This window comes from Protopterus annectens, chromosome 1.part2 (assembly GCF_019279795.1).
Source record: "Protopterus annectens isolate FY-2018-M chromosome 1.part2, PAN1.0, whole genome shotgun sequence".
In the NCBI taxonomy this organism is placed as follows: Eukaryota; Metazoa; Chordata; order Ceratodontiformes; family Protopteridae; genus Protopterus; species Protopterus annectens.
The window spans coordinates 572,505,268-572,515,135 of record NC_056727.1 but is presented as its reverse complement, the minus strand read 5'-3'; the positions used below and the strand labels follow the sequence as shown (position 1 = coordinate 572,515,135).

At 38.2% G+C, this 9,868-nt stretch overlaps 1 protein-coding gene across 3 annotated transcripts in view; it reads left to right on the top strand.

The window, feature by feature from the left end:
• LOC122790289 (cytohesin-1) overlaps positions 1–9,868 on the top strand; it is a 1,634,771-nt gene that overhangs the window by 974,891 nt on the left and 650,012 nt on the right. Inside the window, exon 1 of one of the 3 annotated variants that reach the window (XM_044057818.1) lies at positions 2,330–2,705. The exons of the other annotated variants lie outside the window; for them this stretch is intronic. The gene's annotated coding sequence lies outside the window, so the exon portion shown is untranslated. Of the gene's footprint in view, positions 1–2,329; positions 2,706–9,868 lie in introns of those variants that run through there. 3 annotated transcript variants of the gene reach the window in all.

Sequence of the window (9,868 nt, the reverse complement as noted above, 5' to 3'; positions counted from 1 at the left end):
AGTATTAGTTTAAGGGTGTGCACACTTATGCAACCAGCCTATTGTACGTTTTTTATATTTTTTCCCATAACATATTTGTTTGTTTTTCAATTGAATTGTACAGGTTAAAGGTCACATTAAAGGTGGGAAAAGTTTTGAAATGATTTATTGTGGTCTCATTTTTTTTTTAATCTCACAAAAAACTGGCATTTTAACAGGAGTGTGTGCACTTTTTATATCAACTGTATACAGCATCATTAAGTAGACCAAAAGCCTTGCCTTTATCTGTGAAAGTCTGTAGAACAGTAGTAGTTGAAAATTAGGCCACAGTCCTCAAGAGTGCAGCTGAGACTGCTTTTTCCAGGATTTTGATAAATGGCACAGAAGGCAGATTGCTAAATGCTTTGGAGGTGTCTTGGACTACCCTTGGTGAGTATATCAACCTCTGGTGCAGATTTTCATAGTTCTGAAAATGCACCTTAGAGGAAATGTATTAGTGATGCATTGAAGTTTGATTAATGGATTATCATTAAAGTACTGCAATCACTTACTGATTTTTGGGGGAGGGAATCAGACCTAGGTTGCTCATAATACTAAATGGTCCTTTACCAATGATTAACCCATTGCAAGGTAACAGTTTTAAATGAGAAGTTGCAACCAATCTGTGTGGTTAGGCAAAGGGTTCATGGTTGGCCCTTGAGTAAGAGGAAGAGGCGTTTGGTACTGTCAATCTGTGTAATTTGCCATGGATTCTATGGGAATAGACCCATGTTATGAGAAGGTGTGCTGTGGTGGGAAGGACTGTTGCCCTTGAAATGGGAAAGTGTTTGGGATGGTGACCACATCTGTCTTCTCATTGGTGGAGGCTGGGAATTTGGGAATTCTCTCGGAGACCTATATTAGGGTCATTGTAGCACACCCTCTGGTGAGTGCAGGTCACTACACCTCACACCCAGTAATGGGGTAGCAGGAAAAACGATTGACAGCGTTATAGTAGTCATTCCACAGAGATGCCCCTGACAGCATTATAGTAGTCATTCCACAGAGATGCCTCCTGTCTGTTACCCAACTAACATAGTTACTAAATGGGTTGATAGGACCTTGCACTCACACCTCATCCAGAGAATACTGGAGATTATTGGGAGTAATGTACACTTTTGACTGAGGTCTGAGGTGGGAAATGGTGTTTAGGACGGATCAATGTGGGAAGTAAATATCTTATTTGAAGAGGTGACCGAAACTGGAAGGCTACCTTCTCAAGACTTGAGCATAGTTGTGAAGGAAGCTCCATAAAATATAATCAATCCATTTAATTCAGTTTACTGTGGGTATATAATTTATCCATTTAATTAAGTTTACTGTGGTTATATAATTTATCCATTTCATTCAGTTTACTCTGGATAATATAATCTATCCATTTAATTCAGTTTACTCTGGATAATTATGCATTTCTTAAGCAGTCCTTTGAGGAGCTTCATGTACTGCATTTCGCCCCTGTAGCCCATATAAGTAGGTCTTTTGCGGGCTAGGGGAATTCTGAGCAGTCCTAACCCTGCATTCAAGATGTAAAGTACTATTTCTGGAACTTGCGGGGTATATTTTTTCCAACAGTCATTTGATCCTAACAGAATGCCAGGATAATTGCTGACAGACTTGAGATAGGAGTCTAATTGATTATAGGGGTGCAGTAATGGAAGATACTGACCCCTCATAAGATTAAAACATGTTGCATTACTGGCCTTTAGCACTTCACAAAATTCTGTGTGTAGCTTATTGCATTTTATTTTTATTGAATAGATGTATGCACGCATCTTGAAAGCTAAAGCCCTACAACCCAAGTGTAAACCTGTCTGCGTACAAATTTCAGATGCTTCAGTTACCAATTCACATTTCATGAACACTTGCTCATGTCATGAAGTATAAAGAAATGTGCAGGAGCACTTGTTCGGACACATGAATGGAAATGACCCAGTCCGAAGTGGACAACACAGGTCTTTCTCACATTTTTATATTGCTGTTGTTTGCTTTCTTCAGCTGTCTTGCTGAACTGCATTAATGGCCTTTTGCGTGTGCTTTTGCAGATGAGATCAGGAATTGTCTGTGAAGTTGAAATTATATAATACTGCTGCTAAAAGTCTATTCTAGCTACAAAAGAGTTAAGTTTTTCTTTTCTTTTTTTAAATATCTGTAGTAAATTCTGTTTCCCAGGGCTGTCACTAACACACATGGTAGTAATGAGGCTACAGTGCGTTTCTGCAGCAGTGTGTGTATAGAAGGGGGGGGGGGGTAGTGCTGGGTGGAGCCATTGACTGTAATCACATTCATGGTAATGAAAGTGAGACGGTAGCAGGCTTTACAGTCAGAGCAATAGATACTGCAGACTGAGAAACAGCAGCTATGTGATTTGCACAGATATGACTACAGACTACACAGAACAGCAGAGCAACCTTTTTATGACTGGCTTTGGTCTGCACTAGACTTTGACCCTTCTTAATGCAGGCATTTTTTGTATTTAATTCCATCTGAATTGAATCGGTGTGTGCTTCATCTGTAGTCATGAGGACTAAAGCACTCTATTCCCAAAGCTCTAAGGGACTCTGATGTGTGGGAAGACGCTTGCTGCAGGCCTACTGACTGCATGTGGTTTTAATGGAGCGATTCATGTGGCATTTACAGGGAGGCTGGAAGAACTATACTGAGTGAGGTGGTGTGGCAGACATCCTTCGGTAAGCTGTATCACACAATTGTTTTGTCGTCTTGACATATGCTAGAATTGTTCAGAGTGTGGGTTACAGATGCCTTGTGGGATGGGATCTCAGGTAGGCTATTTCCTGATTGGAGTGAGATTAATACGTGTACTGGTACCCAGTCCTCATTGTGGTTTGCTGATGGGATTTAATTAGAATTGGGGAAACAGAAATACAGTAGGACTTTGGTGTCCACATGATAAGTAGTTCCACTGCAGTGGTTTTATCAGACTTTAGACAGACCATTACAGGTAGTGGTGTAACCATCTCTAGAAAGAAAGAATGACTGACAGTAACTGGGCTTGTAGCATTAGAGCAGAAGGAGTGAGGGGACTGTACTTTAACCAGATAATGAGGTCCCCGGTAATCAAAAGTGACTGGGTTTAACTGTGCAGCTGCTTGCACTATATAGAGGAATGAGAGATCTAGCTTTAACTGTGTCATTTGCTTTTTTGTAACAAAATGAAACAAAAAACAAGGTTACAGAATTGGTATGACTTTTAAGGCATTTTGGTGAGTCTGTGTCTCTCTGTGTGTGTGTGTGTCTCTCTGTGTGTGTGTGTGTGTGTGTGTGTGTCTCTGTGTGTGCATGTGTCTCTGTGTGTGCGTGTGTGTGTGTGTGTTGGTTTGTACTGTGGATGGACTTGCTGACTTAAAATGTTTTTGCTGGCAGCCAAAAGCTGAATTTCTGCAGTATGTCCTTCCAGTCCGCACACACACAGACACACACATCATTTCAGAGACTGAAGTGTACCTGTCATTACTAATTAATTAATGCTGAAACAGAAGGACTAGAGCTCATGTCATAGCAAAGGCACTTACTGTTGCTATAAATCCATTCTTAAGGAAAAACAAAGTGATACTAGTATACCAGTAAGTGACACCTCCATCTACTACAACACTTGTAACCCTGCATTACTACAGCTTTCCTCTAATATGCAGATTTTTGAAATTGTTCTTCACTGGCCACCTTTCCAACATGCAGAACCACTTTCAGAAACTGGGTTCCCAGTGCTGAAATGAAATCCACCAGCTGCATTATTTGTCCAGTTGCTGGTAGTCGTGATTTCACCTTTACATTAAATGTATAACATGTTAAGACTTGTTCTTCCTGGCATTGTTAAAACATTGCCATCTCTCCCTGTAATGCTTAAAGATTGCTCTATGTGAATTGTCCCTGCCTTCATGGGATATATAAACTGTAGTTTGAGTGACAAAGGCTTGCCTGCTGACCATTTGCATGGTACTGGATTCAGCCCTGTGGAGTTAGTAAGCTGGAACAGTAGAGACAGCATGTGAGGCTGTTTAAAATTTATCCCAAATTTCTATTGCGGTTGGTGAAAGTTTGTAATGCTGAAAATGGTTCAGAAGGCTTTTACAGATATCACCACTTGAGTCGCAAAGATAATGATGGTTTCCTTTTTGTGAGCTTGGATCTCTTACAGTTGAAGACCCAATCAGAATTATTGATGACTATCCCAACAGGTGATCTTAAAGTTTATGATAACTTCCACAGAGTGAAACATTGCATTAGTAATATAGTACTGTATATGAAGAAAGTGTTAGGAGTATGTTACTGTAAGACTGCACCGATGGGTTGTGGTAGTTGGCTGTGTTATGCATGTTTAGGTGCATTAGAGATGCAAGATGTGTAAATGTGCCTAAACCATGAACGTGTGTTCAGCAAGTCAGTTAGTAACAATTCTTGTATCTTGTTAATTTTAACCCATGTGTCATGAACATGTGCCACACCTAACTATGCATGATGGAGTAAAGTTAATTTGCTTGTAAAGGAGCCAACTGTTTTTATAAAAAAAAAAAAAAAAAAAAAGCACGATAACGCCTTGTCCCACAATTTTTTGTTTGTGTCTGGTTTCCCTTTAAGTTTAAAATTAAAAAAAAGTCACCACTTCCCCACCCCCCAATTCAGTTACTTTAAAGCAAGTATCAATGTTGTGGTCAAATAGTGCAATGTATAATTCTGAATGCCTGTGTGCCTCAAATGTTTCTGTAAATCTGTTGAGTGAACAAATTCATACAGGTTGTCCTGTGCATCTTCTTCTTCGTTTGTCTTTTCCCGGTTAGGGGTCACCATAGCAGATCAACTGTCCGCTCATGATATTTCTGTGTATGTTTTTGTGTGTGTTATACAATTACGTAGTCCTCTAAGCCTGTTTGTTATTATAAATGTTTAGTATTTTGCATATGTAATGTGCAACTACATTAGCAGTTAAAAAGATAAAAACTTAAGATACGGAAAGTGCACCATTTCTTCATCTGCACACAAAAGAATGCACAAACACTCTGATACATTTTTCTTCAGGACATAAAGCCTTTTGACATAATTCATAAATAACCTAAGTGGATGTTAACTTGCAGTCCAGCTGAAAGCCAGATATTGACCGTGTTTGTAGTTGTACAGTCCACGGTATGCAGACGTTTGTGAACACCCGAGTTAGTTTTTTCAGTCCACATTTTTCTTAAGAAATTGTCTGTGGATTTAACGGAGAACTGTTGTGATAGTAGCACTGCCCAGGTATGTGTAGCTACGATATATCTAATTACATGAGATATCTATGTTGTCATGTTAATTAGACCATTGTTATGTAATCTAATTCAGCTTCTTTAAAGTTTTTGCCTCAAAAGCTCTGCATTGTTGCAAGAACTCTGTTCAGTGGTGTTAGTATTTCACTGTCTAATGCAGATACATCATAATGGCTGTGCTGTCACATAATTGTCATGTGACTGAATGACCTAGGAAAAGCACTGTTAGGTCATTAGTATCCTTGACGAAGTGACACTTTTATACTGAACTGTGCATGTCTCTCTGAGTATTCTGGTCTTGTGACCGATTATTTGTGTGTTAATATCGCAGTCCAGTACAGTGGGGCTACTTTTAGAATGTCGCATGAAGTTTTAAGTATGAGGAGTTTTTAAGAGTAATACCTTGAACATTTTTTTTTTGTGCAGTTACATTGATGTTGAACAGACAGTGTGATGCATTTGCATTGTCATGTTAGCAATTAATTCTGGATACCATCCAAGCAGTTGCTTGGAAATGTCATATTGGCAGTTACTTTTGGATACCATCCATGCAGTTGCTTTGGAAAGAAGTATTCATGCTATCCATTGATATATATTGGGAGTAGGTCTGGAACAGTAAGTAACACATAGTTCCATCAGGTACATATGTGTCTTCTCAGTGCTTTGCTTGTGCTGTCATATATGTGGCACTGTGCCTTTTAGTTGTATTCTTTTCTCATTCTTTTGTCCGGTACATTTGTTTTTTTTGGTTGCACTTACCGTGCATGTTTCTCATCATTTTTTTTTTATCCATATAAAGTATGTTTTATTTACATGCTGGAAAATATGAAGTGAAAGCTGATGAGGTTAAGAAAATGCATGTACCCTCCCACATCGGCAGTGACCGCTACTGTTAGGCAGTGTTTTATACATGTCCTTTCTGCTGTGCCTCCTCCCCTTTTTAGTTTGTTAACCAAGTAAACCCAGTAAGGCAATTGGTACCTCTTATTTTTTTTCTAGGACAACCTAAGAATACTGTTAAAAGGTGACATGATAGGTAAAAAGACTGATGGAATTAAACCCAGGACTGCAAATAAACTGTCAGATAACCCACCTCTCTCTCTTGTCTTCTTCTATTTCATATAAAACTCTAGGTTGTTTTGTAGCACTTCATGTTCCCCTGCAGTGTATTGTACCAGATTTATTCCAATACCTTATCTTCCAGGACCCACCCTTTCTGATGTGTTAATTTTTTGTTTTTTTCTTTAACTCCTATGCGCCTGACCATCTTGCTCATTAAGTAGTCATTTATAGTCCTGCTGTAGTTTACATCATCTGTCCTGAAAATGAGTTTAGTTGCCGAGTTCAGATTATTTAAATCTACCAAAGTGTGTCCTGCATTGACACATATAAAAGAGCGGTACAGCTCTCGACCTCTAAGCACAAGAAATCTGGGCAAAGGCCTAACAACGGGGACAAATTTTAAATATTTCCTCTATAAACGTAGAAAGTTGCTATAATAATAGGTTTTGCAGTAGCATCCATTTTCTGAAGGATATGAAGTCTGAAAATCAAATGTGTTATTACTTTGTGACTTTAATCCCCTTCAATTTTCAGTGATTTAGCAAAAAACTGAAAATTTTATGAGGAACAGGCCAAAAATATGACACAAAAAATCATCTGGACATTTTGTGAAAAATCTGGACAGTTGACAGATTAAGAAGAGCTGTAATGCAGTGTAAGAAACAGGATATTTTCTACCTTAGCCAGTTTGATACAAAGTTACAGATAAACACGAAAGACCACAAAATGAAAAATTAGTTGTAACAGAAATCCGTGGTTGTGTAGACCTTTTCCAGATTCATTTTCTGATATCCGGTTTATCCAACTCTTGCTGTTGAGTGAGTCTATCTTGACATTCAGATGTAAGGCGAAGAATCAATCCCGGATGCCTTCTTTGGTTTAAGAAAATGTAGGTTTGCTCTTTTAAGCAGAATATTTTTTATCTGTAGCATTTGCGAACCACATTTACTGTGCAGCATTATTACATGCCTTAAAAAATCATGAAAAGTGCATGAATTTACACACTAATATTCCCATCTTCTTTTGACGCTTCCCATATTATATTGTGTGAACATTTCTCCTCTTTCTGTAATTTTCTGATTATTTCATGCCTGTTGGGTTTATTAACCTGGAATTTACAGTAACCACTTAACAACACATCAAAATTTAAACAGTAGCTGTAAAAAACAAAAAAAAATCTGGTCTGGCTTAACTGAACTCCGCTCATGCTGGAAAAACAATAGCAACCTAATCCTTTACCTCATACATGTGATTGTAACACTGCTTGTTCTTTAATTCTTGCATTGTCAGTGCTGCCTCAACTCTGTAACTTCAACACATCAAAGTGTACATTCCCTCCCCAGTGTGACAAGCCACGACTAATTCTAGTATCCAAATACTGGCATGTCTTTCTAAGCTAAAATCACTGCATTTATTCCAGATGGTCTTTTTTCAGAATTTCTCAAACTAGCAGTCAGTGCAGTAGTTTATCCAGTCAGTAATGGAATCCTATTTTCCACATTCCTGGAAAAAATCTTTCATTCTACCCCTACACAAAGAGCAACTCTAAACAACTTTAGGCCCATTGCTGTTTTATACTAACTCTCAAAAAATACTTTGTGTATTCACACTGGGTTACTCCAGCATTTCCTCGGTAATAACACGGTATTAGCACCACATCATGGATTCTGATCAGCTGACAGTACTGACCCAGCCCTACATTTTTTAATATTGTTCATAGTGTCAAAAAATAACAGTAACTTAGTCTCTGTTTTCTCTGTCCATCTTAAAGCTTTTGACACAGTCTCTTGAAAACTTCTACTAAAACTTCCTTAGCTCAGTCTCTTATCTTGCTCTGTTTCTTGGTTCAAATTCATTCTTTTCAACAGGACCCAAAATGTTAAGTGGACGCAAGCTACTTCATCATTTTCCCACTCCATTTGGTAATCCTCAAGGATCTTTCCTAGGCCTCTACTTTTCAATACTTATCCCTTGTATCCACCAATTATATTATTGTTCAATTTGCAAATAATTCCACTATGAAAGCTCTGTAAGTTTTATTTATTTATTTAAATGTGTTTACTGGAGATCAAACAATGACCAATTGTAGGCTCACCTCAAAATTACACAGAAATCAACACAGATTTCTTTCTCATTCATAGTAACTCACATGTCGTCTTCTGTAGCAAGAGGATCATACTGACCCTGTTCACTCCCAAATGCTATCGGAATTCTCTCCCTATTCTCCTCGACAGGCACCACTGTTGTAAATGTCACTTATACAAAACTACTGGGCCTCCCTATTGATGAAGATCTCAGATGTATACATGTCTCACACACACACATACATATATATATATATATATATATATATATATATATATATATATATATGTATATATGTATATGTGTATATATATATATATGTATATATATAAGTTTACACAGTGGATATAAAAAGTTTACACACCCCTGTTAAAATGACAGGATTTTGTGATATAAAAAATGAAACCACAATAAATCATATCAAAACTTTTCCCACATTTAATGTGAGCTATAACTTGTACAATTCAATTGAAAAACAAACAATCTATTAGGGGAAAAAATAAAAAAAGTTCAATATGCTGGTTGCATAAGTGTGCACCCCCTTAAACTGATACTCTTGTGCGCACACCTTAAACTAATACTTAAACTAATACTTTGTTGAAGCACCTTTTGATTTAATTACAGCATTCAGTCTTCTTGGGTACACACCTGCCATCAATTAAAGAGAGACTGATTAACCCCAAATAAAGTTCAGCTGTCTTAGTAGGATTTTCCTCACATTTACTCTGTTGCCTGCTACAGCAAAAGCCATGGTTTGCAGAGAGCTTACAAAGCATCAAAGGGATCTCATTGTTGAAAGGTATCAGTCAGGAGAAGAGTACAAAAAAATTTCCACAGCATTGGATATACCATGGAACACAGTGAAGACCATCATCAAAAAGTGGATAGAATATGGGACAACAGTGATGTTTAAAGAACTGGACGTCCCTCCAGAATTGATGAAAAGACAAGACGTAAACTGGTCAGGGAGACTGCCAGGAGACCTACCGCAACACTGAAGGAGCTGAAGGAATTTCTGGCAAGTACTGGTTGTGTACTACATGTGACAACAATCTCCCGTATTCTCCAAATGTCCGAGCTATGAGGTAGGGTTGCAAGACAGAAGCCTTTTCTTACACAGAAAAACATTCAGGCCTGTCTAAAATTTGCAAAACAATACTTCAAGTCTCCCAAAAGCATGTGGGAAAATGTGTTGTGGTCTGATGAGACCAAGGTTGAACTTTCTGGCCACAATTCCAAAAGGGTACATTTGGCTCAAAAACAACACTTCGCATCACCAAAAGAACACCCTCCCCAAGGTGAATCATGGTGGTGGCAGTATCATGCTTTGGGATTGCTTTTCTTCAGCTGGCACTGGGGCTTGTCAAGGTGGAGGGGAATTATGAACAGTTCCAAATACTGGTCACTTTTGGTCCAAAACCTTCAGGCATCTTCTAGAAAGATGAAGAGGA